The 7,385-nt window shown below is 44.0% G+C and overlaps 1 protein-coding gene across 4 annotated transcripts in view; it reads left to right on the forward strand.

Moving 5' to 3' along the window:
• B3galnt1 (beta-1,3-N-acetylgalactosaminyltransferase 1 (globoside blood group)) overlaps positions 1-7,385 on the forward strand; it is a 24,746-nt gene continuing 17,361 nt past the window's right edge. The window contains exons 1-3 of one of the 4 annotated variants that reach the window (XM_010623184.2): positions 1-61; positions 152-205; positions 1,352-1,447. The gene's annotated coding sequence lies outside the window, so the exon portion shown is untranslated. Of the gene's footprint in view, positions 62-151; positions 206-355; positions 431-1,351; positions 1,448-3,157; positions 3,343-7,385 lie in introns of those variants that run through there. The other 3 variants (XM_033759531.1, XM_010623185.2, XM_010623183.2) reach the window with 3 other exon arrangements.

Consider the following 7,385-nt stretch of genomic DNA (forward strand, 5'->3'; position numbering starts at 1 on the left):
AGGCTGGGGGCGCATGCAGGGGTGGAGCGATTTTCTCCCGCATAGGAGCCCCGCACGGGAGGTGAGTGTGCCGGGAGGTGACTCCGAAACTGTAGGGTGGGCCAGCCTGCAGGTGTGGGGTGGCACTTGACGTGTTGTGCTCCGTTTCCAGGACGCACCGAGCCGGGAACACCCAGCTCCAGATTGCTAGGCGGGGAGCCAGCAGGTTGTACCGAGCCACCACGCCCCGCGGTTTGGGTCTTTGCGGGGCAGCCGCCGGGCTTGTGGGCGGGACAAGGGACAGGCGGGGCTGTGGGAAACTGGAGGAGCCGCGGGGCGCGGGGTGAGAGGCCCAGGCCCCAGCTGCTTTTTTTTTGCGCCCGGTACAGCTCCAGACTCCGCCTGAGCCCCCAGCGGCCCGGCTGCGGCGGGGATGAAGACAGAGACGGTGGTACGGTATTGGTGGACCTGCAACAGGCCTGGGTCGAACGCAATCTCGAGGCTGTGGCCTAAGGCCTAGGGCCCGAATTGTAGGAGGATGCTGAAGGGAAGGGATTGCAAAGAATACAGACCTTCCGAAGGGAAGAGGACTGGGGGGGGGCGGGGGTGAGGGCTGTGCGATTCAGGAGTGACGGTCTCAGCCATCACAGGCGTTTAAAAAGAAATCGTAGAGGTGCAGTGCAGTCTGAGTTTCAGAGCGTAAGGAATGAAGGCAGCAGGGAGTCAATATTTGCATTTTTGGTATTTCTTTTCACCTCCCCATTGCTGGACTAGGAGGGAGATTTTTGTAGAGCAGAGGTGTGTGTTTTTTCTTCCGTGTAGTTTGTGGTGACAGCTTTTAAGAGAGAGCTGCTTTGGTAAGAAAAGCTGCTACCAAGGAAGAATTTGTCAAACCATGTCTGTGTCCTTTCTCTTTTCTATTCTCAGAGGTAAGAAAGGTTTGAGTTTATGGTTTTCAACCAGGAACAAGTCTGTGTTTTAGCTAACAAGGGTGTCTTGGGCACAGGGAGTGAACTGTGTTATGCTCTCAGATGTATATCAATGCCTCGTAGAAGTGCCAGCTGAATTTGTATCAGCTAGAAATGAACAAGAGTCCATGACTCCTGCCTCTCAACTGAAAGGTTCACTCAGGATGAATGGCTTTTGGGTAATTTGGGCCCTGAAAAGTCGGTTATCAAGACAGTGTCCAAATAATTCCAGAGTAGAGCGTAGAGGTAGAAGAAAGAATTAAGGCTTTTCCAAAAACGACAAAAAGCGTTGATACTCAATAACTTGCTTCTATAGCAATTTGGTATGTCTAGAATATTGATGTAGACGTTATAGTGCCAATGTTGTTATTATGTAATTTTTTTCCACTTTACTTACTGTTCAGTGGTTCACAACAAACCTGAGGGCTTTAAAGAATGGAATGTAGACAACCACAAAAAAAACTTCAGCTAGTGATTTAATCTCACCTGAAATTCAACAGGTAAGTTTATTTTATTTATACTTTTTAAATTATGCCCACTGTTATGGTTTGGGTCTAGATGTCCCCCCAAAGCTTCACGTGGTCCTAGGCTTGATCTAGAGTGTGTGAAGCTCGAACTGATTCATGGTGCAATGCCAGGTTCAAGGGCACCAGGACTAAGGGTGTGAGTGCTGCCTGCCCTAAGTAGCTGAATAAGATAAAAGGGCACTTGGGGATTTAGCTCAATGGTTCATCCACTGTATGCAAGCGCAAGGTCACAAGTTTGATCCCTGGTACAGAAAGATGCTGGTAACTCTCCTTGTTGCCTTTGCTGCCTTGGGCCTGCCATGTCTCTGCTCTGCCAGGCCAGTTTGTCATCCCTGCCTTGGATTCAGCCAATTCTGGACCGAAACTTCTATAAACTGTAAGCCAAATAAGCCCTTTCCCTTTAACTTTTGGTGCTGGGTATTTTGTCTCAACAATGAAAGAAAACTAACAAACATACCCATCATAATGCCCTTTATTAGGTTTTAAATATCTTTGACATAGCTCAAAGCTTGGTATAGTATATTCTAGTATGTTTCTCTCCCTAGGGTGTTTGAAGAGGTCTAGTATTGAAACTCTCCTAAACTGTTTTGGGTAATACATATTTTCATTATTAAAAATTAAATTATTATTAAAATATTACCCTACTTCAGGAAAACTTAGTGACTACATAAACTCAATTTTGTGGGTTATATTTAACTTCAAACTCAGACTCCACTCTGTTTCTAAGAAAATGCTCCACTGAATGCTTTCTTTTTCCTCTTGGGGTGGCTGATTTGCCTTCACCCTGTGTCCAGACTCCAGCTTTGTTCCATGCACTGTTGGATGATTCAGGTAGATCTCATTTTAGGAAATCCCTTTATTTTTTGCACAACTAGATAATGTCCAAGAAAATATGTTTTTCTGTTGCTGCTTTCATGGCTGTTATTGATTGACAAAGCTTTCTCTGTGGTAGATCCCACCCTATGGTAAATAGCCATCCTGCACAGCTTCCTGGTTGCGTGAACACATGGATGCACTCAGAAATGAGAGTCCTGAAGGCTTTTTGACACACATTTCTTTGGGAATTATGAACGGTTTATTTTCATAAAAATTGCATATCAAAAATATTGATTTGCTTTTGTTACAATGTAAACACTTTGTTATAGGGCTCTTGGCATATTGTGAATTAGTGGGGAGGGGAAGACAAGGCATGAGCTAGAATTGTTTGTAAGATTCACATCGAGATGAGAGTAAGAAGTTACAGAACATCTTGATGATTTAAAGTACTGGGAGGATGTCTGTAGATTATATGCAAATATAATGTCATTTTACATAAGGGATTCAGGCATCTATGGATTTTGGTATCTGTGGGGAACACAGTTACGCTCATTTGTTTAATATTGACTATGGCTCCATTTTAGAAACAAAAACAGTTGAGTTGCTGAGGCAGAGGCTATATAGTTTGAACAGAAAATGTTTACTTCTTTCCTTTTACAGAAAAATAAAAACTGCCTATACCTGTGCTAGAACGGATCTCTGCAAAACTCAAAGCTGTGCGTTTTGTATAGGCTCTTAGAAGGGAATAAAAAAGCAGCGTTCCCTCTCAAACATTTCTCAGCTCTGCAGCCACTTACCCCTAGCGTGACGGTGAGGGCTCAAGCTATGTCTTTTATCTACAACTATTTGATTTCTCTTCGGTTACAGACTTTGGTTTTGGAGATGGAGTTGCCCACTTTCTAAAGAGAAAAGTTATCATTTGCACTCATAGCCCAAATTACTTCCTACTGGGCATTAACACATTCTGAGAGTGCAGACTCGGCGTCCTGCCCAGGACTCTGATCCCTGATTTGGAGACATTTGAGCTGGGGGAGCTCCCCCGTCTTCTTCAGGTGGGCTTTAGTTTTGAAGTTCAGTTTAAATTTGGAGTCACGACTCTTCCACCGTACTCTGCCTTGAATGTGAGCAGATTGAGGGCAGGGCTTCCCTTCCCTACTGCTGCCTTGGCCTCTTGACGCAGGTCTTGGATGAATGAAATACTTTCAGGTAACCTGGGGGAGGTCATTGATGACTTTGTATGACAGATAAGATTGGCAGAGATCTGTTACATTCTTAATGGAGGGCAGTGATTGAATGAAATGATAACTAGAGCAGCTTCCCCTGCCTTCTTTTTTCCAGTGGGTAAAAGTGTTTATAGCAAAACAGGGACAGAAAGCTCAGCTTTCCGGCTAGTGTTGATGTTCTGCTTGATTTATATGCTCTTTAATCCAGTTTTGCTGGCTTCCCCGATGTGGTCCACCAGAGCTACTTTGTCGTATGATCCTCTCAGGCAGTGCAGAAATGTGTCTGCTTTTGCTCCACTCTCCCATCCTTGCCTCGCAGTCTGAAGAAGCTGTGTGATCAGGTGTGAAGTTGTGCTCCCACGTGGACTGCTCTGGAGCAGGAACTGGTTGTTTGGAATTGAAGGGTTTAAGTTTAGGTTCTGTGTCTGCCTAACCATGAGCTGCACAGGTCTGTGAAAAATGGGATTGATAGCAACGCCCATTTTCTGTTGTTGCGAAACACACACACTTTATAAATTGACACAGAAGTACTACAGATTTCTGTGGCTTCCCACAGCCCACTTTGCCTTAAACAAAAACCCTCTCCATCAAATTTGACCCTGTGTTGTAAATTGTTAAGAGCAGGGTTATTGTTGGATATAAGTGTAAGTGGGGCAGAAGCAAAAAGAAAATTTATAGCTCAGTTTTCCTTTGCAAATCCTGCTGCTTTTGGTTGCTCCTCGTCTTTCTCAGCCCAAAGATCCTGCACGTCATAATCCCCAAATCTACAAAATATTTCCATATATGGGGATTGTCTTCCTTCTAAGAAAGTACTTTTTTTGTAAACAGCATAGAATATATTTTTAAAAACTCTTTAAAAGCCCAGATGTCTTCTACCTCAGCACACCAAGGCAGCAGGCTTCAACTTCCATGAGGCTTGAGTAGAAGACATCTCAGAGTATCTCTGAAAGTGGTTCTGCTGCAGCCAGCGGGGGTGTCCCCGAACTGGGAAATGGCAGTGGCGTGAAGTATTGTACTCACTGCCTGCTGAAAACAGGCACTGACCCAGAGACTGGGCTTTTTTTTGAAACTCAGTGAGTACTTTGAGTGGGTTCAATCTGGATTTTCCTCCTTAAATTCAATGAATTGAGACTCATTCTGAAAAATTGTAAGGTTTTATTAAATTTCTAAAAAAAAATTAAATGTAGCTTTAATGGATCAACAGTTTTGAAACCATTTAGCCACCACCATCAGACTCGCATTGTTCTGTTTTGTTCAGAGTGACCTTTCAGTCCCCAGCTCTTCCCAGAAGAGATTTTTTTGTCTACTACTTCCCTTGACCTTCTGGTGGAGGGCCGGTGGGCATGAGATTAGACAAAGGTTTTTAGTGAGTTTGTTAGCTACTGATGTTCAGTGCTTTTGTGTTTGTTTTCTTACTTAGTTTATATTTCACTCAACCTAATTCTCCTCCTTAAATACATTTTTGATTTTATGTCTATTAATTTTGCAAAATATTGGTTTTCCCTTTTTGTGTACTGAAGCTTGAATCTAGGCCTTTTTCACCAAACCAAATCCTCTGCCCTTTTTTCTTTTGGGACAGAGTCTCTCTAAGTTGCCCAGGCTTGACTCAAACTTGTAATCCTCCTTCCTTAGCCTCCCAGAGAGCTGGGGTTACAGATGTGTGCAACGGTACCTGGCTTAATATTGGGTTTCACTGTGGTATTTTCGTGCATGCTTATATTTTCATCATATCCATCCCCCATTGCTCCCTCTCTTAACTCTCTCCTTCTTGTTCCCTTCCTTCTAATAATAGAGTCTGTTCTACTTTAATATCATCTTTAAGATTCCACATTTAGGGCCGGGGATTTAGCTCAGTGATGCCTCTGCCTGCCTTACAACCACAAGGTCCTGAGTTCTATTCTTGGTACCAAACAAACAAACAAAAAAAGATTCCACATTTAATAAAACATATGTGACTTGTCTTCCCATGTCTGGCTTATTTCTCTAAGCATGGTAATGTCCAGTTTCATCCATTTTTCTGCAAATGACATAATTTTGTTCTTCTTATTGGCTGGATAATACTCTACCACATTTTCTTTACCCATTTATCTGTTGATGGGTACCTAGGCCTGTTTTGTACCTTGGCTCGTGTGAATTACTCACAATCAGTATGGATATTCAAGACCCTGCCCCTCGCTGGGGCCTCGCGAGCACAGTCCAAGTCCGCAGACGTGGTGGGAAGGGCTGAGGCGTGCAGGGCTTGTGGTCTGTCACCATGGATGCCTCTCCTTCCCCAGCCCCCATCAATGGGGCGGATGAGGTGAGGACTGTGGAGCCAGACGTCCTGCTCACCTGTAGCTCTGGTCTTCCCAGAGAGTGACAAGTCCTTGCTGCCTTCTCTTAGGAATCAGCAGTATGCACCAGGAAAATGCTTCTACAGGAAAAACAATCCAGATTCACATACAGATACCTTCATATTGAGCTCTAGAACTGAAAGAGAAGTTGGAGGGCTCCATCCTTTCATCTACTTGAGAAACCCTAACAGAGAGATGAAGCCCTATTCTGAAATGAAAGCTTAGGACCACATCCCACTTCTGCACAAGGGACAGTTGAAAGGCAGAACAGGAAAGAGGACAAAAGAGAAATGAAGTGACGGGAAGAGAAACGGAAATATACAGCACAAGAAGAACTTCCATCAGCAAGAGACCAAGATAGATTTAGTTCAGATAATGAAAGACTCAAGAGTCCCCGCCGTCACAGGAGAGTAGACACAGAGAAACAGGTCCTGCGAGTGGCAGTCACACACGCTGCAACAGGAGGAAAAGGACGGAACTCACAGGGGAAAGTGGAATGAGGCATACAAAGAAAGAAAGCAACACCCTTTCACGGGACAGAATTCCATTTAGTCCAGCACCAAGAAAAACCATACTGCATTGAAAGAAACATGGCACAGCCAGGCATAATGGTGCATGCTTGCAATCCCAACTATTTAGGAGGCTGAGGCAGGAGGACCACAAGTTCAGCCAGGCATGGTGTCATATGCCTATAATCTTAGCATTTGGGAGACTAGAAGGATCTACATAAAGAGAACTACATAAAGAGACCCTGTTTCAAAAACACAAAACCAACAGAAAGTAAATCTTAAGTTTGAGGCTAGCCTGGACGACTTAGTAGACTATTACAACGGTCTCCACTACCACATTGAAAAGGGGGAGGGCAGAGGGGGTATGGTGGTGCACGCTTGTAATCCAGCATTCAGGAGGCTGAGGCAGGAGGATCACCTCAAGTTTGATGGCAGCCTGGTATAGTGAGTTCAAGGCCAGCCTGAACTACATTGTATGACCCTGTCTCAAAAACCAACCAACCAAATTCTATGCATACATGCAAAGGATTCCTCCACCTGCCTCACAGCATGGCTGGGAGAACTAGGTGAGAATATTTTCAAAAATACATATTAAACTACATGCCGGACATAAACAATCTATTGTTCTTTATCTTGAGGTCCTTGAAGCACAGTTTCCTGCTGTTAACTTCTTAGTAGTATCTATTAGATTGAAGATACCCTAGATTGCAGCTTTCTCGGTTTTATCCTGGACAGTTTGCAAAAGCAAACTATGAGCCTGAGAAACACAGTTATACCCAGCAAGAACTTCTGGGGCCCCAAGGCTGTCCTGCCAGCTCTGAGACCCTGAGGAGCTGATCACCAAATCTCAGGCTCCTTAGCTGGAAGATAAATGTTATAACTCTGATGATTACCCAGAAGATTGTTTTAATCACTGCACAAATACACATATGAAAGAAAAGTTTACTATGGTGGCAGGACCAAGCAAGTGATATTGCTAACATTGTGAAGAGACAGGAGTGTGAAGGAGTTAGAGTAGAAAGCAAATTCT

The sequence above is a fragment of the Fukomys damarensis genome, unplaced genomic scaffold (genome assembly GCF_012274545.1).
Source record: "Fukomys damarensis isolate Sample0158 unplaced genomic scaffold, DMR_v1.0_HiC HiC_scaffold_37, whole genome shotgun sequence".
Taxonomy (NCBI): domain Eukaryota; kingdom Metazoa; phylum Chordata; class Mammalia; order Rodentia; family Bathyergidae; genus Fukomys; species Fukomys damarensis.